This window comes from Dendrobates tinctorius, unplaced genomic scaffold, assembly GCF_039654945.1.
Source record: "Dendrobates tinctorius isolate UK_male_01 unplaced genomic scaffold, ASM3965494v1 ptg000129l, whole genome shotgun sequence".
In the NCBI taxonomy this organism is placed as follows: domain Eukaryota; kingdom Metazoa; phylum Chordata; class Amphibia; order Anura; family Dendrobatidae; genus Dendrobates; species Dendrobates tinctorius.
Window position 1 is genome coordinate 17,078,932 of NW_027361797.1, and position 26,907 is coordinate 17,105,838.

The following is a 26,907-nucleotide window of genomic DNA, read 5'->3' on the forward strand; positions in this document are numbered from 1 at the left end:
GATGACATTCAGCCATTGTCTGCTCAGGGACCTCTCCTGGACGAGGTGGAGGAAGAAGAGGAGGAGGATGATGGGGATGATTACTTAGGGGAGGAGGATGCATCTCGTGGGGCAAGTGAAAATGTTGGCGTGGCAAGGTCTGGTACAGGGTTTGTGCGTGACTGGAGGGATGTGGATTTGCCAGAAAGTGCTCCTCCAACCAGCACTCGCAGTGCATCATTGACACCGGGAACATTGGCCCACATGTCAGATTATGCCTTGCAGATCCTAAAAAGGGACCCCCGCATTGCCAAAATGATGAACAATGACGACTAGAGTTGAGCGACTTTGGTCGGATCGGGTTTCGTGAAACCCGAATGAAACAAAATAAGTTTCAGATGAAACTCGTCCGACTAGCGCAAAAAAAGTCGGAGTTTCGTCCGACTTTTATTTCCCATTGACTTGCATTGGGATCGGGTTTCGGACGAAACTCCGACTTTGTTTTGCTCTAGTCGGACGAGTTTCATCTGAAACTTATTTTGTTTCATTCGGGTTTCACGAAACCCGATCCGACCAAAGTCGATCAACTCTAATGACGACTACTGGTTGGCCAGCATCCTGGATCCACGCTAAAAAGGCAAATTACAAAACATCATGCCACAGGAGAACCTTGACCTAATATTGGCTAATAAACAAGCAACTCTGGTAAATTGGTTGCTTGAGGCATTCCCAGCACACAGCAGCGGTGATGGTTCTCACACGAGCCGTACGGGCCGGGGGCAGCTTGGCAGAGGTGTTCGTGGTGCACACAGCAGACAGCAGAAGTGACGTTGGAGACAGGGGTTTCATGACAATGTTGTGGACTGATTTTTCAAATACCGCTCACACAACTGGTAATACTGCATCGATGGAAAGTGACAGGAGACAGCAGTTGTCAACTATGGTTACAAACTACTTTTCCTCCCATATCGATGTTCTCCCACACAGGTCATTCCCCTTTGACTATTGGGTCGCTAAACTGGACACCTGGCCTGAATTGGCCCAATATGCCTTACATGAGCTCGCTTGCTCAGCTGCAAGTGTGCTATCGGAAAGAGTCTTCAGTGCAGCTGGATCAATCCTGACAGAAAAAAGGACCCGTCTGTCAACCCAAAATGTGGATGATCTAACCTTCATTAAAATGAACCATGCATGGGTTTCCAAGGATTTTGTCCCACCTTCCCCTGATGACACATAGGGTGACAGAAAAATGGCTTGCTTTGGTCCACCTCTTCCTGGGACTTCACCTATTTCGCCTTTTGCATCAGCTGAATGTCCAACATCAACATATGCCACTTTCTAAAACTCCCTAACTGTGCTGCCTCCCCCCCATGGCCGGGGTCACCACCTAGCGCACGACACCGTGCGAGTGCCGTTGCCCTGGACAGGTGGGTAGGCCGACTCTTGGGCACGGGCACTGGCACAGGGTCCATCATAGTGCAATCAAGTGTCTCTGACGGTGGTGGTGCACACCCGCCGTCAGACACACCGCTGTACTATGAGGGGCCCAGTGCCAGTACCGACGCCCACGAGTGGGCCCCCCTTGCTTGGGCAGGGCCCCAGCATTTGCAATCTTTACCTCTGCCTGCTCCTCCGCTGTGTAATCTGGGCCGTCAAATCCATACTGTGCCTGACACCGTCTGAGCCTGCCTCCTGATGTATAGACATATATTTTTAATGTGTACGCTATCCATACATATTATCTGGGGATACGGTACCCTTTCTAACCTTTGTGCAATCACGTGCAATCCATACTAGGCCTAACACCGTCTGAGCCTGCCTCCTGATGTATAGACATATATTTTGAATGTGTACACTATGCTATCCATACATGTTATCCGGGGATACGGTACCCTTTCTAACGTTTGTGCAATCACGTGCAATCCATACTGGGCCTAACACCGTCTGAGCCTGCCTCCTGATGTATAGACATATATTTTGAATGTTTACACTATGCTATCCATACATGTTATCCAGGGATACGGTACCCTTTCTAACCTTTGTGCAATCACGTGCAATCCATACTGTGCCTGACACCATCTGAGCCTGCCTCCTGATGTATAGACATATATTTTGAATGTGTACGCTATCCACATATGTTATCTGGGGATACGGTACCCTTTCTAACGTTTGTCCAATCACGTGCAATCCATACTGGGCCTAACACCGTCTGAGCCTGCCTCCTGATGTATAGACATATATTTTGAATGTGTACACTATGCTATCCATACATGTTATCCGGGGTTACGGTACCCTTTCTAACCTTTGTGCAATCACGTGCAATCCATACTGTGCCTGACACCGTCTGAGCCTGCCTCCTGATGTATAGACATATATTTTGAATGTGTACGCTATCCATACATGTTATCTGGGGATACGGTACCCTTTCTAACCTTTGTGCAATCACGTGCAATCCATACTGGGCCTAACACCGTCTGAGCCTGCCTCCTGATGTATAGATATATATTTTGAATGTGTACACTATGCTATCCATACATGTTATCCGGGGATACGGTACCCTTTCTAACCTTTGTGCAATCACATGCAATCCATACTGGGCCTAACACCATCTGAGCCTGCCTCCTGATGTATAGACATATGTTTTGAATGTGTACGCTATCCATACATGTTATCTGGGGATACGGTACCCTTTCTCACCTTTGTGCAATCACGTGTAATCCATACTGGGCGTGAGAACGGCTGGCGAGCTGTTAAGCAAGCTACAGCACCTGTGGTTTGCACACGTAAGTTTTTAATTTTTTCAGGACTGACGGTTAGGCCTAATTCCGGAACTGCGGTTGACCTGCACTTACTGGGAAATCATCGTTCGCGGGTAATAATTGTAATCAGTGATCCCCATCACTAACGTTGTTCAGCGGGTTATCTGCACCTGTAAGCGACAAACGCTGGCCTTTTCAGTGTAGCGCACATGCAGCCACGGACATGTAAGGGCATGACACACCAGTTATTGGCCAATCTCATGTGCCAGAGCCTCACGTGTCCCTCTATTAAGCCGGACTCGGACTGCGGGGCATGACGGAGTCTCGTTCGTTAACGGAATTAAGCTTGCAATGTGTGCATCTGTTCTGTAGCTGGCATGGTTGAGGTTTCCCAGGTGGAGTCGAATTTAACCGTAGGCTCCACTCCTGGTGGTGCCCTTCTGGACATTCCTTTAAGGTTCAGCTTTGCAACCATACTGCCCACGTAAAACAAACACTTTGCCTTCATGAACGCTGTTTGGAGGGTCATGACTCGTGGTAATAACGCCGCCCAATCAGTTAACCTGCTAGAGAGATCCTTCGTTGCTCCCAAGCATGACATCACACTCCCTAGGAGGAAGGTAATGCCACTGTGGCGACCGTACTCCTGGGGGCGACACAAGTGCACTGATGCCCAGCCACTGCTCATTGAATCTGCTGGTACATTGACCCAGACCACTACATTCCCCTCGCACGCTACACGGCCTGAATCTGACCCTGATGAAACTCAGGTTACCCTTCCCATATACAGTTCCATCTTACACGCTGACAAAGAGGAAGCTGCAGATGAAAGTGCAGGTTCGGCCCACCCGCCATCAGACACACCATCGTACTATCAGGGGCCCTGTGCCAGTGCCGTCACCAACGAGTGGGCCCCCCCTGCTTGCTCACGATCACAGCACTTTTCAAGGTTGAAATACTGTGCAGTGAGATGGAAGATGGGGACGACGAGGAGTCCAGACTAGTACAGGGATTCCCTGGCGAGGAGACTTATTTGATTGTTTTCAATGTTGGGACAGCAATTTTTGGGGAGCACTATACTCTGGAGAATGATAGATGGGGCCCACCATACACTGGAACATTCCAAAGGTGGACATCAGACACTGGAGCAGCATTTACAGGGCCCATTATACACTAGAGCATTAGAAATGGGGCCCATTATGTTTGGAGCATTATTTGGGCCCATAAGACAGTGGAGCTTCATCCATGGGGACCAACATATACTGTAGCATTATGTGGAGCTCATCATATACTGTTTCAAACATTATATGGGACCAATGATTCTGTATGGAGAAATAGATGGGCCTTGTCATGAGATGTAAAAAGTGAAGTATTTTTCATTGTACTATACCGCTATTTCTCTGCCGTATTGGAGCATGATGAGTTGTGGTATGTGTTAAAGGGGCGCTCTTTCGCCCAGGGCACATGAAAACCTGGAGCCAGCCCTCCCCCCCCACAACTTTAGCCAAATAACCCCCATTTTTCAGTGCGTAACTTGTATTATGAAGTTAATTAAGGTTGACAAGCTTAAGTAAGAAGAATTGATGCTTTTGGCATTCAAATGGGCACTGTAGGTGTGTTTCCTGTCCTCCTCTCACTCCCGACTTTTATTCCCCATTGACTTACATTGGGTTTCGTGTTTCGGGACGACCCCGACTTTTCCCTATAATCGGACGATCTTGCTCGACCCGACTTTTGGAAAAGTCGGGTTTCACGAAACGAAACTCGACCCTAAAATACCAAAAGTCGCTCAACTCTACTCTGGACTTCATCTGGCCTCTGTTCAGTGGTGCCCTTTTTTGCAGAATTGCAGAAGATTGTGGCTTACCGTGCCTTTGTTCATGCCTAAAAAGATGGACAACGCCTTATCACATGTTAGACGGCATCCAGAGTGCCTCCATTTGCCTCTTTATATGGAATATTTCACCAGGGGTGCTGTCTGATTCACGTATTTCAGAGATTTCCATGGAAACCCCGATGTAAGCACTCAGCACAGAGCACAGGATAAATGTGCACCGAGGCTTACTGCGATCTTTGGGAGGCAGAATGAAGAAAATCAACAACAGGTGAAGAAATGGTTCTATTTATTTTTTTGAGCCTTTCCTTATGTGGTGCAAGTGGTTAAATTACTTTATTCTTCGGGTCGCTGCGATTACAGCGATATTAGATTTATATAGTTTTTTTGTTTGGCTGTTGTCAGACACTAAAAGACGCTTATAGATAATTATAGATATTTAGATATCTATAATTTTTCCACATTTCGGCTGACATAGTGAGGGCTTGTTTTTTGTGAGATGATGTTTTTATTGGTGCCATTTTAGTACACATGACATTTTTTGATCACTTTCTATTCCAATTTTTGAACAAAAGCTAGCAATTCGTGAATTGCTTTTTTGGGTTTTTATTTTATGCCTTTCCGCGTGTTGTAAAGCTTATAAGGCAGCTTTATTCTTCGGATCAGTCTGATCAAAAAATCCAGAACTTCCACAGTATATGTACTATATTTGTTTAGAAAGAATGTTAAGCAATCTATTGCAACACAATAAGGTATCGAGGGATAGAGCCCTATTACATTACAGTTAAGCCAATTGTAGCTTTCCTGCCAGCGAAAACCAGAAAAGGTGGCCTTTGTATCCCTAATACAAGTGCTTATCTCAAAATTAGAATGTCATCAAAAAGTTGATTTGTTTCAGTTGTTCAATACAAAAAGTGAAACTCATATATTATATAGAGTCATTACAACTAGAGTGATCTATTTCGAGTGTTTATTTCTGTTATTGTTGATGATTATGGCTTACAGTCAATGAAAACCCAAAATGTATTATCTTTGTAAACTAAAATAATTAACAGAAAAAACCTGCAAAGACTTACTAAGTGTTTAAAAAGGTCCCTTGGTCTGTTTCAGTAGGCTCCACAATCATGGGGATGACTGCTGACTTGACAGATGTTCAGAAGGTAGTCATTGACACACTCCACAAGAAGGGTAAGCCACAAAAGGTCATTGCTAAAGAAGCTGACTGTTCACAGAGTGCTGTGTCCAAGCATATTAATGGTAAGTTGAGTGGAAGGAAAAATGTGGTAGAAAAAGGTGCACAAGCATCCGGGATAACTGCAGCCTTGAAAGTACTGCTAAGAAAAGGCCATTCAAAAATTTGGGGGAGATTCACAAGGAGTGGACTGTGTTATGAATGAGTCACCGGAGGAGGAGAAAACAAAAATACAAGCTAAGTCCAGAAAACCGGAGAGGTTGGTAGCTATCGGATTGCAGACCCCTGATCCTATACACCACAACTAACAGTAGCCGTGGGGGGTTCCTACGGTGCCCTAGACCCCTCGTCACAGCCAGAGAACTACATAAGCCTAAAGAAGGAAAGGGGAAATCTAAACTGCCCCAGAGCAGACCCCAAAGCAATAGACAGCCCCCAACATGTATTGTTGGTGAAAAACAGATGAAAACACAAACACAGACAGAAAGACAGGCTGAGCAAACGATGGGGCCCAACTAACAAGATAGGACAGGACAGAAAAGATGCTGGCTGCAATCCACAAAAAACCCTACCAAAAATGTCCCAACCGTCTGATAGGGAAAAAAGCCCTGAAGTCGCTAGACTTCAAAATCACTATATCAGCACTCAGGTATATTCTGAAAACAGAGCAAAGAGATCAACTGATCAGAGACAAAAATGGAATTCAGCCAGTCGCAACCAGGACTGGCTGAACACAAACACTAAGCAAACCAGACAAAATCTCATGGAACAACAGCAGGGCAAAAAACTTAGCTTTTAGTAGACAGGAACCAAGCTGGATGCAAGAGCTCAGAGCAGAAAGGATCACCAGCAGCCCTGCAGGGCGTCGGCTGCCTTATATCCACTCAGAAATTCCAGATGTCCAATCACACTCCGCCTGTTCAGATGACAGGTTCTTCCCATCCCAATCAATTTCACTACCTCTCTTCACCAGCAGAGGGAGTTCATCAGACATCAAAGGTGAAGGGGAGAATGAACTCACAACAGGACCGCTGCTGGAGTCATTGCTTCAAGAGCCAACACACACACAGTCATATCCAAGACATGGGTTACAAGTGCTGCAATCTGTGTGTCAAGCCATTCATGACCAATAGACAATGCCAGAAGTGTCTTACCTGGGCCAAGGAGAAAAAATTACTGGACTGTCTAGTCTGAAGTTTCCACAATCAGTGATGGTGTGGGGAGCCATGTCATCTGCTGGTGTAGGTCCACTGTGTTTTATCAAGACCAAAGTCAGCACAGCCGTCTACCAGGAAATTTTAGAGCACTTCATGCTTCCCCCTGCCGACAAGCTTTTTGGAGATGGCAATTTCATTCTCCAACAGGACTTGGCACCTATCCACACTGCCAAAAGTACAAGTACCTGGTTTAAAAGCAACAGTATCACTGTACTTGGTTGGCCAGCAAACTCACCTGACCTTAACCCCATAGTGAATCTATGGGGTATTGTCTAGAGGAAGATGAGAGACACCAGACCCAGCAATGCAGATGAGCAGAAGGCTGCTATCAAAGCAACCTTGGCTTCCATAACACCTCAGCAGTGCCACAGGCTGATCGCCTCCATGTCACGCTGCATTGACGCAGTAATTGATGCAAAAGGAGCTCCGACCAGGTATTGAGTGCATTTACTGGACATACATTTGAGGAGGCGAATTAAATCATTTTTCAAGCTGGTGTTATAAGGTATTCTAATTTAATGAGATAATGCCTTTTGGGTTTTCATAGGCTGTAAGCCATAATCATCAACATTAATAGAAATAAACACTTTCAATAGATCACTCTGCTTGTAATGACTCAATGTAATATGAGTTTCACTTTTTGATTTGAAGAACAGAAATAAATTAACTTTTTGATGAGATTCTAATTTAGTGAGAAGCACTTGCAGTAGTAATTAAACCTAACCCAGAAGGTCAGAGTGAATACAGACAAAAGAGGTACAACATAGACTTAAATCCAAATTAGATGTTCATTCATAATAAAAATTGCATCAGAACATAACGTCCATGATGTAAATATTAAGTAACTATAATAGTCCTTCCTAATAGAAGCCTTTTTCACATGATCCTTGTACTTCAATGTCTTCCCCCATACACTGGGTGGTCTATTCGGCCTCTCTATTATCCAACACATCTACCGTCTCTTCCAGATTTCTTAGCACTTCTTTAATACAGGTATGCAGAAAAGTAAAAATGCAAAGAACAAAAAATGAGAAAAATAAAATTAGTCAACATTAAATTAAATTGATGAATTAAAATCATCATTGGTATTTCAAATCTACTGTACCCAAACAAACATAAGTTTACATCTTAAAAAAGAAAACTTGGTGCCTCCATGTAATAACTGATTCATAGAAAATAATAGCGACATTATATAACAGTGTTTGAACGCATATACATTGCAATGGATTAATGACCCTTAACATTTAATGAAGCATGGTAGGACGCCATATACACATATAAATGTCCTGTTTTCTATATTACGAACGATAGCAATGTATCTGCTTTATTGTGCTGATTAAATGCGGATATTATGTCCAACTTTTTCTAGTGAAAGACATAAAGTTTTGTTTGAAGTTGTATGATTATTGTAATGCGTGTAGTGTTTTGTTAACATATCCATTTCCAGACATGTTGACATGACTATTTCTGGGAGAAATAAGCACAATGTGGTTTTCTAAAAAAGTTATTTTTATGTCAAGAAATGCAGTGTTTTCTAAAACAGACTTGACCGGATAGCTCTTCTGCCATCTTTAAGACATAAACTACAAAAAGTTTTCTAGAATTAGTACAGGAAAACCAAAGAAATAGGCTGGAGGAGTATTAAAACCTTGCCTTCTCTAAGACAACTTCAGTACAGTACAAGAAACTACAGCAAAACAAAACGAAAAAAAAAATGAGTCGGAACATACATAGGTATACATGCAATGTGTAGGAGCTTCTTCACACTGTGGCCATTAAACATAAAACTCCCAAGAAAAAACAACCCTGCAGTAATTATATAAGTAAAATGCAATTGCACATGTAAATAATATTGGTTGCTTATACTCTATATTACAGAGATATACAGTGTATAATATACGTACTGTATGTATTATAAAAATTAATTATAAAATTAAATTCAATTAAAGTTCTCATACCAAGTTTGAAATTTAACACCAATCAATAGGTTAATGTATAAGTTTCTAATTGCTGGAGGTCTAGTCATTAAGACCACAACCGATCCTCACAATTAAAGCTCTGAAGACTCTCATGTGAATGGGCAATCCAGAGCACCTCTGCTCCATTCATTCTTAGTGGAAGTGCCAAAGAACAACCAAACGCTGCACTCAGCTATGTCTGATGATCCCATGAAGAATAATTGGAACGGAGGTGCACATGACGGACCACCGCTCCATTCCCTTGGGCTTTTCAGAGCCACGGTTCTCAGGTTTGGTGGGTTCCCAGTGGCTGTACCCCTAGTGGTTGAGAAGTTATTCTCTATTCTAGTCTCCCAAGCTTGGTACTGTATTTTAGAAAAATTTAAAAAAGAAAAGATATTAACAATATAATAAAGTACACATTGAATTTGCATTATATACTATATGACTAACATCTCATACATATTTAAAAGGAACATTTCATCCTTAAACAATTACTGTAGCTACAGGCATTTCCTAAATGCCATCATGCAGCACTCATAATATTTATGCATTTAGATTAAAAAATCCATACAATTTATGGTTAAGAATATGTATTTATTCTGATATTCCAGGACACACAGATTTTGCAACTCACCGTTAAAGGGAATATGGGTGTAAATTCTCCCATACATATGTTGGTCAAATCCATCAATTTTAGTGGGACTAGACCACTGGTTCATTGACACAAGAATCTTCAGAGCCCCAGGTCTCAGGATCGGTTGGGATACCAGTGTCCAGACCCCCAGCAATTAGGAACTTATACCCTATCCAATTGAACATTTTATGTATGTGGAGGCATCCAGAATCTTCGCCTAACATATGATGTCATAGGAGAGAAACATCATTTGAAGGAGATGTCCAGCCTTAGGCATCAAGTCTGCAGTCACTGGATACTTGGGAATCCACACATTGTTCTCAGAGCTTTCCGTTCTCTCAATGTTCATGTACATTTGGGGAGAGGTTGCTGTCTGACGAATAAATGTTTATCCAAAAACATGTCATGCAGGCTACATGGTTGGCTGGCCCTAACAAAACTTGCAAAGACAAATTATGATTCAAACTTTTCTCTGAAGTGGCATGGTAGCATAACTGTTACCGTTCCAGGAGGCATGTAAGTATAGTGATTTAACATCGAAGAAGCACACAATCAGAGTAGTTCTCATGGAGAGGTACAATTCTTATTGTCTTAGTTGGGGCAGAGCAAGGGCTCTTACGGTTTTCCCTTTTGATGAATATTCCTGAAGCCTTTCCCTTTTAGTAATGAGGGAAAACCCCATTCTTCACCTGCCTCATCTCAAAATCAGCAAGCACGGTGACTGACTCTCCAACTTCTCCAGGCTCTTAGTGCAGGGAGTCTTTTTTTCCAGATCTTTGTTCCTAGTACAGCTCAATTTCTCTGAAGCCACTAAACTCAAGCTTATTTATTATTTATTTTATTTATTAGTCATATTCCATATAGCTTTTACATACATTATCAACACTTTCCCCATTGGAGCTCAAAATCTAAATTCCCTATCAGTATGTCTTTGGAGTGTTGGAGGAAACTGTAGGACTCGAAGGAAACACACAGAAACATCGGGAGATCATACAAACTCCTTGCAGATGTTGTCGTTGGTGGGATTTGAATCCCAGCGCTGCCTCTGACTTACTTAAGGAAGCTCAAATTCATATCTAGCTCCTCATCACACTAAACGAAATTATTCATGCCTAACCCCATGGTATTTACCTACCCACTTCTACTTGGTTACCCCAGGCACCTCCCTGATACTCTTTCCTTTAGCAATGTTACATGAGAGTTGATTCTTCCAGAATCCCTAGAAAGCTACTTAGGGTTAAAGATGCACGTTTGCCCACATAATAACACAGAGTGATAATAACATTTTTCAGCATATTTTTATAAAATAGCAAAATATGCTACAATTAGGGAGACTCTCTTACTATTGAAAAAAATAAAGTTGGATACCAAATGGCCGACTTCAAAATGGCCACCATGGTCACCACCCATCTTGAAAAGTTTCCCCCCCTCCCATATACTAATGTGCCACAAACAGGAAGTTGATATCACCAACCATTAGAGTTGAGCGACTTTTGGTTTTTTAGGGTCGCGTTTCGTTTCGTGAAACCCGACATTTCCAAAAGTCGGGTCGAGCAAGATCGTCCGATTATAGGGAAAAGTCGGGGTCGTCCCGAAACACGAAACCCAATGTAAGTCAATGGGGAATAAAAGTCGGCAGTGAGAGGAGGACAGGAAACACACCTACAGTGCCCATTTGAATGCCAAAAGCATCAATTCTTCTTACTTAAGCTTGTCAACCTTAATTAACTTCATAATACAAGTTACGCACTGAAAAATGGGGGTTATTTGGCTACAGTTGTGGGGGGGGAGGGCTGGCTACAGGTTTTCATGTGCCCTGGGCGAAAGAGCGCCCCTTTAACACATACCACAACTCATCATGCTCCGATACGGCAGAGAAATAGCGGTATAGTACAATGAAAAATACTTCACTTTTTACATCTCATGACGAGGCCCATCTATTTCTCCATACAGAATCATTGGTCCCATATAATGTTTGAAACAGTATATGATGAGCTCCACATAATGCTACAGTATATGTTGGTCCCCATGGATGAAGCTCCACTGTCTTATGGGCCCAAATAATGCTCCAAACATAATGGGCCCCATTTCTAATGCTCTAGTGTATAATGGGCCCTGTAAATGCTGCTCCAGTGTCTGATGTCCACCTTTGGAATGTTCCAGTGTATGGTGGGCCCCATCTATCATTCTCCAGAGTATAGTGCTCCCCAAAAATTGATGTCCCAACATTGAAAACAATCAAATAAGTCTCCTCGCTAGGGAATCCCTGTACTAGTCTGGACTCCTCGTCGTCCCCATCTTCCATCTCACTGCACAGTATTTCAACCTTGCAAGTGCTATGATCCTGAGCAAGCAGGGGGGGCCCACTCGTTGGCGACGGCACTGGCACAGGGCCTCTGATAGTACGGTGGTGCGTCTGATGGCGGGTGGGCCGAACCTGCACTTTCATCTGCAGCTTCCTCTTTGTCACCGTGTAAGATGGAACTGTATATGGGAAGGGTAACCTGAGTTTCATCAGGGTCAGATTCAGGCCGTGTAGCATGTGAGGGGAATGTAGTGGTCTGGGTCAATGTACCAGCAGATTCATCGAGCAGTGGCTGGGCATCAGTGCACTTGTGTCGCCCCCAGGAGTACGGTCGCCACAGTGGCATTACCTTCCTCCTAGGGAGTGTGATGTCATGCTTGGGAGCAACGAACGATCTCTCTAGCAGGTTAACTGATTGGGCGGCGTTATTCCCACGAGTCATGACCCTCCAAACAGCGTTCATGAAGGCAAAGTGTTTGTTTTACGTGGGCAGTATGGTTGCAAAGCTGAACCTTAAAGGAATGTCCAGAAGGGCACCACCAGGAGTGGAGCCTACAGTTAAATTCGACTCCACCTGGGAAACCTCAACCATGCCAGCTACAGAACAGATGCACACATTGCAAGCTTAATTCCGTTAACGAACGAGACTCCGTCATGCCCCGCTGTCCGAGTCCGGCTTAATAGAGGGACACGTGAGGCTCTGGCACATGAGATTGGCCAATAACTGGTGTGTCATGCCCTTACATGTCCGTGGCTGCATGTGCGCTACACTGAAAAGGCCAGCGTTTGTCGCTTACAGGTGCAGATAACCCGCTGAACAACGTTAGTGATGGGGATCACTGATTACAATTATTACCCGCGAACAATGATTTCCCAGTAAGTGCAGGTCAACTGCAGTTCCGGAATTAGGCCTAATCGTCATTCCTGAAAAAATGAAAAACTTACGTGTGCAAACCACAGGTGCTGTAGCTTGCTTAACAGCTCGCCAGCCGTTCTCACGCCCAGTATGGATTACACGTGATTGCACAAAGGTGAGAAAGGGTACCGTATCCCCAGATAACATGTATGGATAGCGTACACATTCAAAATATATGTCTCAGGAGGCAGGCTCAGACGGTGTTAGGCCCAGTATGGATTGCACGTGATTGCACAAAGGTTAGAAAGGGTACCGTTTCCCCGGATAACATGTATGGATAGCGTACACATTCAAAATATATGTCTCAGGAGGCAGGCTCAGACGGTGTTAGGCCCAGTATGGATTGCACGTGATTGCACAAAGGTTAGAAAGGGTACCGTATCCCCGGATAACATGTATGGATAGCGTACACATTCAAAATATATGTCTCAGGAGGCAGGCTCAGACGGTGTTAGGCCCAGTATGGATTGCACATGATTGCACAAAGGTTAGAAAGGGTACCGTATCCCCAGATAACATGTATGGATAGCGTACACATTCAAAATATATGTCTCAGGAGGCAGGCTCAGACTGTGTTAGGCCCAGTATGGATTGCACGTGATTGCACAAAGGTTAGAAAGGGTACCGTATCCCCAGATAACATGTATGGATAGCGTACACTTTCAAAATATATGTCTCAGGAGGCAGGCTCAGACGGTGTTAGGCCCAGTATGGATTGCACGTGATTGCACAAAGGTTAGAAAGGGTACCGTATCCCCAGATAACATGTATGGATAGCGTACACATTCAAAATATATGTCTATATATCAGGAGGCAGGCTCAGACGGTGTTAGGCCCAGTATGGAATGCACGTGATTGCACAAAGGTTAGAAAGGGTACCGTATCCCCAGATAACATGTATGGATAGCGTACACATTCAAAATATATGTCTATACATCAGGAGGCAGGCTCAGACGGTGTTAGGCCCAGTATGGATTGCACGTGATAGCACAAAGGTTAGAAAGGGTACCGTATCCCCGGATAACATGTATGGATAGCGTACACATTCAAAATATATGTCTATACATCAGGAGGCAGGCTCAGACGGTGTTAGGCCCAGTATGGATTGCACGTGATTGCACAAAGGTTAGAAAGGGTACCGTATCCCCAGATAACATGTATGGATAGCGTACACATTCAAAATATATGTCTATACATCAGGAGGCAGGCTCAGATGGTGTTAGGCCCAGTATGGATTGCACGTGATTGCACAAAGGTTAGAAAGGGTACCGTATCCCCGGATAACATGTATGGATAGCGTACACATTCAAAATATATGTCTATACATCAGGAGGCAGGCTCAGACGGTGTTAGGCCCAGTATGGAATGCACGTGATTGCACAAAGGTTAGAAAGGGTACCGTATCCCAGATAACATGTATGGATAGCGTACACATTCAAAATATATGTCTCAGGAGGCAGGCTTAGACGGTGTTAGGCCCAGTATGGATTGCACGTGATTGCACAAAGGTTAGAAAGGGTACCGTATCCCCAGATAACATGTATGGATAGCGTACACATTCAAAATATATGTCTATACATCAGGAGGCAGGCTCAGACGGTGTTAGGCCCAGTATGGATTGCACGTGATTGCACAAAGGTTAGAAAGGGTATCGTATCCCCAGATAACATGTATGGATAGCGTACACATTCAAAATATATGTCTCAGGAGGCAGGCTCAGACGGTGTTAGGCCCAGTATGGATTGCACGTGATTGCACAAAGGTTAGAAAGGGTACCGTATCCCCAGATAACATGTATGGATAGCATACACATTCAAAATATATGTCTCAGGAGGCAGGCTCAGACGGTGTTAGGCCCAGTATGGATTGCACGTGATTGCACAAAGGTTAGAAAGGGTACCGTATCCCCAGATAACATGTATGGATAGCGTACACATTCAAAATATATGTCTATACATCAGGAGGCAGGCTCAGACGGTGTTAGGCCCAGTATGGATTGCACGTGATTGCACAAAGGTTAGAAAGGGTACCGTATCCCCAGATAACATGTATGGATAGCGTACACATTCAAAATATATGTCTATACATCAGGAGGCAGGCTCAGACGGTGTTAGGCCCAGTATGGATTGCACGTGATTGCACAAAGGTTAGAAAGGGTACCGTATCCCCGGATAACATGTATGGATAGCGTACACATTCAAAATATATGTCTATATATCAGGAAGCAGGCTCAGACGGTGTTAGGCCCAGTATGGATTGCACGTGATTGCACAAAGGTTAGAAAGGGTACCGTATCCCCAGATAACATGTATGGATAGCGTACACATTCAAAATATATGTCTATACATCAGGAGGCAGGCTCAGACTGTGTTAGGCCCAGTATGGATTGCACGTGATTGCACAAAGGTTAGAAAGGGTACCGTATCCCCGGATAACATGTATGGATAGCGTACACATTCAAAATATATGTCTATACATCAGGAGGCAGGCTCAGACGGTGTTAGGCCCAGTATGGATTGCACCTGATTGCACAAAGGTTAGAAAGGGTACCGTATCCCCAGATAACATGTATGGATAGCGTACACATTCAAAATATATGTCTCAGGAGGCAGGCTCAGACGGTGTTAGGCCCAGTATGGATTGCACGTGATTGCACAAAGGTTAGAAAGGGTACCGTATCCCCAGATAACATGTATGGATAGCGTACACATTCAAAATATATGTCTCAGGAGGCAGGCTCAGACGGTGTCAGGCACAGTATGGATTTGACGGCCCAGATTACACAGCGGAGGAGCAGGGAGAGGTAAAGATTGCAAATGCTGGGGCCCTGCCCAAGCAAGGGGGGCCCACTCGTGGGCGTCGGTACTGGCACTGGGCCCCTCATAGTACAGCGGTGTGTCTGACGGCGGGTGTGCACCACCACCGTCAGAGACACTTGATTGCACTATGAGGGACCCTGTGCCAGTGCCCGCGCCCAAGAGTCGGCCTACCCACCTGTCCAGGGCAACGGCACTCGCACGGTGTCGTGCGCTAGGTGGTGACCCCGGCCATGGGGGGGAGGCAGCACAGTTAGGGAGTTTTAGAAAGTGGCATATGTTGATGTTGGACATTCAGCTGATGCAAAAGGCGAAATAGGTGAAGTCCCAGGAAGAGGTGGACCAAAGCAAGCCATTTTTCTGTCACCCTATGTGTCATCAGGGGAAGGTGGGACAAAATCCTTGGAAACCCATGCATGGTTCATTTTAATGAAGGTTAGATCATCCACATTTTGGGTTGACAGACGGGTCCTTTTTTCTGTCAGGATTGATCCAGCTGCACTGAAGACTCTTTCCGATAGCACACTTGCAGCTGGGCAAGCGAGCTCCTGTAAGGCATATTGGGCCAATTCAGGCCAGGTGTCCAGTTTAGCGGCCCAATAGTCAAAGGGGAATGACCTGTGTGGGAGAACATCGATATGGGAGGAAAAGTAGTTTGTAACCATAGTTGACAACTGCTGTCTCCTGTCACTTTCCATCGATGCAGTATTACCAGTTGTGTGAGCGGTATTTGAAAAATCAGTCCACAACATTGTCATGAAACCCCTGTCTCCAACGTCACTTCTGCTGTCTGCTGTGTGCAGCACGAACACCTCTGCCAAGCTGCCCCCGGCCCGTACGGCTCGTGTGAGAACCACCACCGCTGCTGTGTGCTGGGAATGCCTCAAGCAACCGATTTACCAGAGTTGCTTGTTTATTAGCCAATATTAGGTCAAGGTTCTCCTGTGGCATGATGTTTTGTAATTTGCCTTTATAGCGTGGATCCAGGATGCTGGCCAACCAGTAGTCGTCATCATTCATCATTTTGGCAATGCGGGGGTCCCTTTTTAGGATCCGCAAGGCATAATCTGACATGTGGGCCAATGGTCCCGGTGTCAATGATGCACTGCGAGTGCTGGTTGGAGGAGCACTTTCTGGCAAATCCACATCCCTCCAGTCACGCACAAACCCTGTACCAGACCTTGCCACGCCAACATTTTCACTCGCCCCACGAGATGCATCCTCCTCCCCTAAGTAATCATCCTCATCATCCTCCTCCTCCTCTTCTTCCTCCACCTCGTCCAGGAGAGGTCCCTGAGCAGACAATGGCTGAATGTCATCAAGGATTCCCTCCTCCTCTTCCTCCTCATCAACATTGGCTGCAGACGCCTGCTCCTTAAGGTGCGTCAAAGTTTGCATGAGCAGACGCATAAGTGGGATGCTCATGCTTAGGATGGCGTCGTCTGCGCTTACCAGCCATGTGCATTCCTCAAAACACTGAAGGACTTTACAGAGGTCTTTCAGCTTCGACCACTGCACACCTGTCAACTCCATGTCTGCTCTCAAAGTGCCTGGCCGTGTATCCTACCACAAATGCATTATGGCCTGCCTCTGCTCGCACAGCCGCTCCACCATGTGCAGGGTGGAGTTCCACCTTGTTGCAATGTCGATAATGAGGCGGTGGTTGGGAAGGTGGAGCAATCGCTGCAGCTTCTGCATACGAACGGAGTGTACAGGCGACCGGCGGATGTGCGCGCACAGTCTTCGCACCTTCTGGAGCAGGGCTGTTAACTCCGGATAATTTTTGAGGAAGCACTGCACAACCAGGTTCAAGGTGTGAGCCAAGCAAGGTATGTGGGTGAGTTTTGAAAGGGCTATGGCTGCCACAAAATTACGGCCGTTATCACTAACTACCTTGCCTGCCTCAAGATGTACACTGCCCAGCCATGACTCAGTTTGTCGCTTCAAGTACTCGGCCAGTACCTCGGCGGTGTGTCTGTCGCCCAAACACATCATCTGCAACACAGCCTGCTGACGCTTTCCACTAGCTGCTCGATAGGGGGACACATCGTGTGCAACAGTGGCAGCTGCAGATGGAGTGCTCGTACGACTGCGCTCTGTGGACGAGCTTTCGCTTCTGGAGGAGGAGGAGGAGGAGGAGGAGGGTGGAACGCCTACAGCCAACTGTTTCCTATACCATGGGCTAGGCAGCACTGTCCCACCACCGCTGTCCCCTGTGGACCCTGCATCCACCACATTAACCCAGTGCGCAGTGATGGACACGTAACGGCCCTGGCCATGCCGACTGGACCATGCATCAGTTGTGAGGTGCACCTTTCCGCTCACTGACTGCTTGAGTGCATGGACAATGCGGTCTTTCACATGATGGTGGAGGGCTGGGATGGCTTTGCGAGAGAAGAAGTGGCGACTGGGTAGGTCATAGCGTGGTACTGCATAGGCCATGAGTTTGCGGAAAGCTGTGCTTTCCACCAACCGAAAGGGCATCATCTCAAACGAGATTAGTTTGGCAATGTGGGCGTTCAAACCCAGTGTACGCGGATGAGAGACTGAGTACTTTCTTGACCTACTCATAGTATCTGGGAGGGTGAGCTGGACTTGAGAGCTGCATATGGTGGAAGTAGCGGTGGACAGGGCGGACTGAGAGTGGGTTGATGATGGTGATGGAGTTGGTGTTCTTTCTGATGGCCTAGAATCAGTCTTTCGTTGATATAACAGTGGGATTCCCTGACTGCTGTGGCCTTGCAACGACACCTCAACATTTGCTGCTGTGCTAACCGGTGGGCTTACAGTGGGAGAAACAATGTAGCGTTGCTGACTACCTTCGTTGTGATCAGTTGCACATGTGGCACTTGAGGTTTGGTGTTGTGTCCACGCTTGCAAGTGCATGCTGGTTAAATGTCTAAGCATGCAACTGGTATTCAAATTTTTCAGATTTTTCCCTCGGCTAAAGGTCTTTGCGCACTTCTTACAGATAACCTTGGCCTGATCATGAGGATTTTGTTCAAAAAAGTGCCACACTGCACTCTTCCTACTTTGGCAGACATTTTGCGGCCTAGCACGCTGTGATCTTTTGACCCTCTGGACAAGCTGTCCAGCAACTCTTTTGATGTTTGGAACCTGTCTTTGGAGTGCTCCGGGCCTGCCAGATAACAGCTGTTGCGATGTCGATGTCTGCTGTGGATGCTCCTCATCTGAGCTATTGGAAGCAGCACCCTCTTCCCCCAATGGATGCCAATCTGGGTCAACAACTGGGTCATCCATCACCTCCTCTTCTATGTCATGTGCACCTTCCACTGTGTCACCGTGTATGGTGGTATAGTGTGCGGGAAGGGGCACCTGAGTCTCATCAGGGTCAGAATCTGGCTCTGTACACTGCGAGGACAATGTAGTGCTCTGAGTGAATGTACCAGCAGAATCATCCATCAGCGGCTGTGCTTCAGTGCACTCCATGTCAGATTCATCTTGGCCTGGGTAATTCACCATTTCACTTGATAATCCAGGCATGGTATGTGAAAACAGCTCCATGGAGTAATCAGTAGTATGGCCTGCGTCATCCTTCAATCTTGGTTGGGGTGAAGGACACAAGGAAAGGTGTGGTTCATGAACATGAGCCTCCAATGACGACTCAGTGCTTTTACTTTTTACAACTGAAGAAGAGGAGGCGATAGAGCTGGAGGCTGAGTCAGCAATGTAAGACAAAACTTTTTCCTGATGCTCTGGCTTTAAAAGCGGTTTGCCAACTCCTAGAAAATTAAGCGTTCGAGGCCTTATGTAGCCAGATGATGACGCAGGCTCAACACCTCCTGCATTCGGTCCTATTTTGCTCTTGCCACTACCATCAGATCCACCACCAACACCATCATTACCAGCTGCCAACCCCCGCCCAATTCCACGGCCTCTTCCACCAGTCTTCCTCATTTTTGGTAGAAATGTAGACAAAATCCAACAAACTATATAGTATGTAAAACAAGGTACAAGGTGTCTATAGGACAGGGGAGATTTTGAATCTCTGCACACACTTTTGGACACTGGACACTTTTGGATTGTGTGAGGCCCAATGAATATCTGAGCGCTGTGTGACAGGCTCGATGGCACAGCTGTGACAAAAGTGACTAGAGGATAAGGGAGATTTTGAATCTCTGCACACACTTTTGGACACTGGACACTTTTGGATTGTGTGAGGCCCACTGATATCTGAGCGCTATGTGACAGGCTCGATGGCACAGCTGTGACCTAAGTGACTAGAGGATAAGTGAGATTTTGAATCTCTGCACACACTTTTGGACACTGGACACTTTTGGATTGTGTGAGGCCCACTGATATCTGAGCGCTATGTGACAGGCTCGATGGCACAGCTGTGACCTAAGTGACTAGAGGATAAGGGAGATTGGATTGCTTTTAAAAAAGCAGTTTGCGGAGCAGTGGGTAAACAGCAATGCCAGCCTGTCAGGAAGCCTTAAAAGGCAGCCCAACAACCAACACCACTGATACACCACAATATAGCCTCCCCTTGCACTGCACACACAGTGACTGGTGTGTTGTGCAGGCCAAATTGCTATCAGCAGCAGAAGCAGTTTTTTTTTCTTCTCAGCAGGACAAAAAAAAAAATTGGGATTGCTTTTAAAAAAGCAGTTTGAGGCCCAATGAATATCTGAGCGCTATGTGACAGGCTCGATGGCACAGCTGTGACCAAAGTGACTAGAGGATAAGGGAGATTGGATTGCTTTTAAAAAAGCAGTTTGCGGAGCAGTGGGTAAACAGCAATGCCAGCCTGTCAGGAAGCCTTAGAAGGCAGCCCAACAACCAACACCACTGATACACCACTATATAGCCTCCCCTTGCACTGCACACACAGTGACTGGTGTGTTGTGCAGGCCAAATCGCTAGCAGCAGAAGCAGTTTTTTTGTCTTCTTCCCTGCCTAACGCTCTCCCTACAGAATCAGCAGCAACCTCTCCCTATACTGAGATCGGCAGAAGTAAGATGGCGGTCGGCGTGCACGCCCTTTTATACCCCCTGTGACGCCCACCAAAGCAAGCCAATCACTTGCATGCCCTTTTGAAAGATGGTGGTGACCCCTGCCTATGTCATCACGTTGCCCACAGTGTCCGTGGATCCTGATTGGCTGAAAAAGAGCGCAAAACAAACTTTTGAAACGTGACTTTGGCGCGTAAGTCGCCGACCTCGTGTCCGACCTTATCCTAGGGTCGGGTTTCGTTTCATGAAACCCGACTTTGCCAAAAGTCGGCGACTTTTGTAATTTTTAGACCCGTTTCGCTCAACTCTACCAACCATTCCCATTTTATTTAGGTGTATCCATGTAAATGGCCAACCCTGTATATCTCCGCAAGTCTTTAAAGGGTGTTTGTCAATAGGATCAACCTTCCTAAGCCATCTATATGTGCATGTAGGTAATAGAAAGTTGAATAAATTATAACTTGATATCTGTTATCTGATCTCTAATTCCTGAGAAAGCCACCTATTTCTTATATGTTAATGAGCTGTTAAGTTCTATGGGCCGGACATAGGTCTCCCTGAGACTCTGCCTCCAGAGCTTATTTGAAATGAAAGCAGGAATTGCCAGTGACAGACAGTCTGCTCTCCTGATCGACATGTCTCACACTGGATATGCCACTTTTCATTTAAAATAATCTCTGGAGACAGATTCCAAGGGAGATCTATGTCCATCCCATAGATCTTAACAGCTCACTTACATACAGATATCAAGGTATCATTTTATTCAACTATATTTGACCTGCATATCAGTATAGACAGCTTAGAATGGTTGATTTTACTGACAGACTCAATTTAATTTTATACCAATTTTAGCAATACATGACAAGAGCAGCTTTATTAATTATGTATGCAACAGGCAAGACAACTCTCACATCCATTAAATGCAGATTTTTTATTTCAAACATAGTCACTAAGTTACATTAGGTTCAGGGAAAACTAACATACGGGATTGAAGGACATGCTAGTTAGGGGCCATTGTGAGGCTAAGCCACCAAGCCCTTTTAACAACAAGGGACCTAAATGAGGTTGTTTTCCATGCTGGGAATGCATTTCATGTTAAAACATTGTCAGAACTACTATTTTTGAATCTGCGGATGGTAGCAAACAATTTAGGATTACAAATGTTATAACTTGTAACACCCCTTTTGTTATTTATTACGCTACTTGAAGATTCAATTGAATTTATGTAGGACTCACTTCAAAGGAGCTATGGACACATATGAGAGAACATGACTGAGATACTGTATATCAGCAGCGAAGGAGGCCACTGACCTTTCTGTGCTCAACACAATCCCTTTAGGTCTCATCACAATTGTGTTCCTATAGACTTTATGGTGCAAGACATTGATAGACTCCACTGTGGTATCAGGGGATGTGATTCTAAATGTCAGCTGGCACAATTGGAATGTCGCTAGATAGTGTCCCTGGGCACCATGACACCACATGGCCTAAAAGAGAAACATAGCTTTGATCCCTTCATTTAAGACGTCCTTATCTCTGTAATTTTATTTTTTATAATATTTTTTTTATTAATTGTGTGTTTTTCTTTCCCTTGAAGTTTGCTACTGCATTTGTTTGATGAACTCCATGTATCTGTTTCCCATGAATACCCAGGGTGCGATAAGGAAGACATCATGTGATGTCAGTGGACGGGCAGCTCTAACTGCGCATGCCCAAGAAAAAAAAATAACAGCGCAGGCGCCAGGAAAATAAATGAACGCTGCGGGGCGGCGCCAAGAGGAAATGACTGATGGATGTGAGGCGTCTGTGTCCAGGGGGAAAGACCTGCCCCCAGACAAACTTCAGGTATGAGTGACAAATTTTAAAAATGCTTCTTTCCGCGGTGGAAGGGACGCCAAATAAAAAAGCCACCTTGAGAGAATGCAGCATTAAAGCTGCACAAGGTGGCTCTTTTAGTTAAAAACGCCTGGAGGGGGGACAGGTTGCCTTTAACCCCTTCACCCCCAAGGGTGGTTTGCACGTTCATGACCGGGCCAATTTTTACAATTCTGACCACTGTACCTTTATGAGGTCATAACTCTCGAACGCTTCCATGGATCCCGGTGATTCTGACATTGTTTTCTCGTGACATATTGTACTTCATGTTAGTGGTAAAATTTCATTCAAATAACTTGCGTTTATTTGTGAGAAAAATGGAAATTTGGCGAAAATTTTGAAAATTTCGCAATTTTCCAACTTTGAATTTTTATGCCCTTAAATCACAGAGATAAGGCACACAAAAAACTTGATAACTAACATTTCCCACATGTTTACTTTACATCAGCACAATTTTGGAACCAAAATTTTTTTTTGTTAGGAAGTTATAAGGGTTAAAAGTTGACCAGCGATTTCTCATTTTTACAACACCATTTTATTTTTAGGACCACATCACATTTGAAGCCACTTTGAGGGGTCTATATGATAGAAAATACACAAAAGTGACACCATTCTAAAAACTGCACCCCTTAAGGTGCTCAAAACCACATTCAAGAAGTTTATTAACCCTTTAGGTGCGTCACAGGAATTTTTTTGAATATTTAAAAAAAAATGAACATCTAACTTTTTTTCATAAAAAAAATACTTCAGGTTCAATTTTTTTTATTTTACCAAGGGTAACAGGAGAAATTGAACTGCAAAAGTTATTGTGCAATTTGTCCTGAGTACGCAGATACCTGATATGTGGGGGGGAACGACTGTTTCGGCGCATGGCAGAGCTCAGAATGGAAGGAGCGCCGTTTGACTTTTTCAATGCAAAATTGGCTGGAATTCAGATTGGACGCCATGTCACGTTTGGAGAGTCCCTGATGTACCTAAACAGTGGAAACCCCCTACAAGTGACCCCATTTTGGAAACTAGACCCCCCAAGGAACTTATCTAGATATGTGGTGAGAACTTTGAACCCACAAGGGCTTTACAGAAGTTTATAACGTACAGCGGTACAATTAAAAAATCATATTTTTTCCACAAAAATGATCTTTTCACCCCAATTTTTATTTTCCCAAGGGTAACAGGACCCTAAAAGTTATTGTGCAATTTGTCCTGAGTACGCTGATACCCCACATGTGGGGGTAAACCACTATTTGGGCGCATGGCAGAGCTCGGAAGGGAAGCAGCGCCATTTGACGTTTTTGGCTGGAATTGAGATCGGACACCATGTCGCGTTTGGAAAACCCCTGATGTACCAAAACAGTGGAAACCCCCCACAAATGACACCATTTTGTAAACTAGACCCCCCAAGGAACTTATCTAGATGTGTGGTGAGCACTTTGACCCCCCCAGTGCTTCACAGAAGTTTACAACGCCCGGGCGTGAAAATAAAAAATTCGTATTTTTTCCACAAACATGATCTTTTAGTCACCATTTTTTTATTTTCCCAAGGGTACCAGGAGAAATTGGACCCCAAAAGTTGTTTTCCAATTTGTCCTGAGTACGCTGCTACCCCATATGTGGGAGAAAACTACTGTATGGGCACACGTCAGGGCTCGGAAGGGAAGTAGTGACGTTTTGGAATGCAGACTTTGATGGAATGGTCTGCGGGTGTCATGTTGCCTTTGGAGAGCCCCTAATGTACCTAAACAGTGGAAACCCCCCACAAATGACACCATTTTGTAAACTAGACCCCCCAAGGAACTTATCTAGATGTGTGGTGAGCACTTTGACCCCCCCAGTGCTTCACAGAAGTTTACAACGCCCGGGCGTGAAAATAAAAAATTCGTATTTTTTCCACAAACATGATCTTTTAGTCACCATTTTTTTTATTTTCCCAAGGGTACCAGGAGAAATTGGACCCCAAAAGTTGTTGTCCAATTTGTCCTGAGTACGCTGACACCCCATATGTGGGAGAAAACTACTGTATGGACACACGTCGGGGCTCGGAAGGGAAGCAGTGACGTTTTGGAACGCAGACTTTGATGGAATGGTCTGCGGTTGTCATGTGCGTTTGGAGAGCCCCTGATGTACCTAAACTATTGAAACTCCCCACAAGTGACCCCATTTTGGACACTAGACCCCCCACGGAACTTATCTAGATGTGTGGTGAGCACTTTGAACCCCCAAGTGCTTCACAGAAGTTTATAACACTCGGACGTGAAAATAAAAAAATCATTTTTCTTCCACAAAAATGATATTTTTGCCCCCAATTTTTTATTTTCCTAAGGGTAACAGGAGAAATTGGACCCCAAAAATTGTTTTGCAATTTGTCCTGAGTAGGCTGATACCCTACATGAGGGGGTAAAACACTGTTTGGGCGCATAGCAGAGCTTGGAAGGGAAGGAGCACCATTTGACTTTTTCAACTCAGAATTGGCTGGAATTGAGATCAGACGCCATGTTGCATTTGGAGAGCCCCTGATGTGCCCAAACAGTGGAAACCCCCAATTCTAACTCCAACCCGAACCCCAACACGCCCCTAACCCTAGCCCTAACCCTAGCCCTAACCCTAGCCCTAGCCCTAACCCTAGCCCTAGCCCTAGCCCTAACCCTAACCCTAGCCCTAACCCTAGCCCTAACCCTACCCCAACACACCCCTAGCCCTAACCCTAGCCCTAACCCTAATGGAAAAATGGAAATAAATACATTTTTTTTATTTTATTATTTTTCCCTAACTAAAGGGGTGATAACGGGGGGTTTGATTTACTATTTATGGCGGTTTTTATGTTTGGCGGCTGTCGCACGCTAAAAGACGCTTTTTATTGTAAAAATAGTTTTTGCATCACCACATATTGAGAGCTATAATTTTTCCGTATTTTGACCCACCGAGTCATGTGAGGTCTTATTTTTTGCGGGACGAGTTGACGTTTTTATTGGTACCATTTTCGGGCACGTGAAATTTTTTGATCGCTTTTTATTCCGATTTTTGGGACGCAGAATGAACAAAAACCAGCGTTTCATGAATTTCTTTTGGGGGGGGTGCGTTTACACCGTTCCGCGTGCGGTAAAATTGATAAAGCGCTTTTATTCTTCGGGTCAGTACGGTTACAGCGATACCTCATTTAGGTCGTTTTTTTATGTTTTTGTCGGTTTTATGCAATGAAAACTATTTTATATAAAAAATAATTATTTTTGCATCGCTTTATTCTGCGAGTTATAACTTTTTTATTTTTTTGCTGATGATGCTGTGTGGCGGCTTGTTTTTTGCGGGACAAGATGACGTTTTCAGCGGTACCATGGATATTTATATGCATCTTTTTGATCTCGCGTTATTGCACTTTTTGTTTGGCGGTATGATAATAAATCATTATTTTTTGCTTCGTTTTTTATTTTTATTTTTTAAGGGGTTCGCTAAAGGGGTTAACTAATGGGACAGTTTTATAGGGCAGGTCGTTACAGACGCGGCGATACCTAATATGTGTACATTTATTGTTTTTTTTTTTTATTATTTTAAAAAAATGAATTTATTGGGGAATATTTTTTTTTTTTTTTACTAATTTATTTGGCGATTTTTTTAATTTATTTTTACACTTTTTTTAAATTTTTTTTTACTTTATTACATAGTCCCAGGTGGGACATCACTGTCCTGTGACAGATCGCTGATCTGTCACATCACAGATCACTGTGACAGATCAGCAATCTGTCACAGGCAGTGCACAAGGCTTCCTCATGCCTGCGCTTTGCAGGCACTGAGGAAGCCAGCTTCCCCAGGCCCCCGAAGGCCCCCGTCGCCATCTTGGATTCGGGGGCCTGGAGGATAGGAGTCCCCCGCAGCAGCGCTGCACATTGCGCTGCCGTGGGGGGCTCAGGGAAGCACGGAGGGAGCCCCCTCCCTGCCGATGCTTCCCTTTAACTCCCGGTACACCGCGATCGCGTTTGATCGCGGTGTGCAAGGGGTTAATGTGTCGGACCGCCCCTGACACATAGTGCCGGGTGTCAGCTGTGATAATCAGCTGACACCCGGCCGCGATCAGCGGCGCTCACCACTTGGGCGCCGCTGATCGCGGTAGACGTACTATCCCGTCCCCGGTCATACGGGCCCGGGTACCGTGGACGGGATAGTACGTCTCATGTCAGGAAGGGGTTAAACTATACTCATGTCATCACTCATTCTACTGAATTCCAAAATAACTATAGGATTAGTAATGGAGAAGTGTTGCAGGGCAAAACGCCATAAACCCACAAATATGAACCCCACAGGGCAAGTGGGAAGAGCTGGGAAAAGCACCAGAATTGGCACATCTAATAGATGTTAATTTTCTGCGGCTGCTGCGGGCTGCTATTTTTAGGCTGGGGGGCCCAATATATATGGCCTGTTACCAAACTGAGAATACCAGATCCCAGCTGTAAG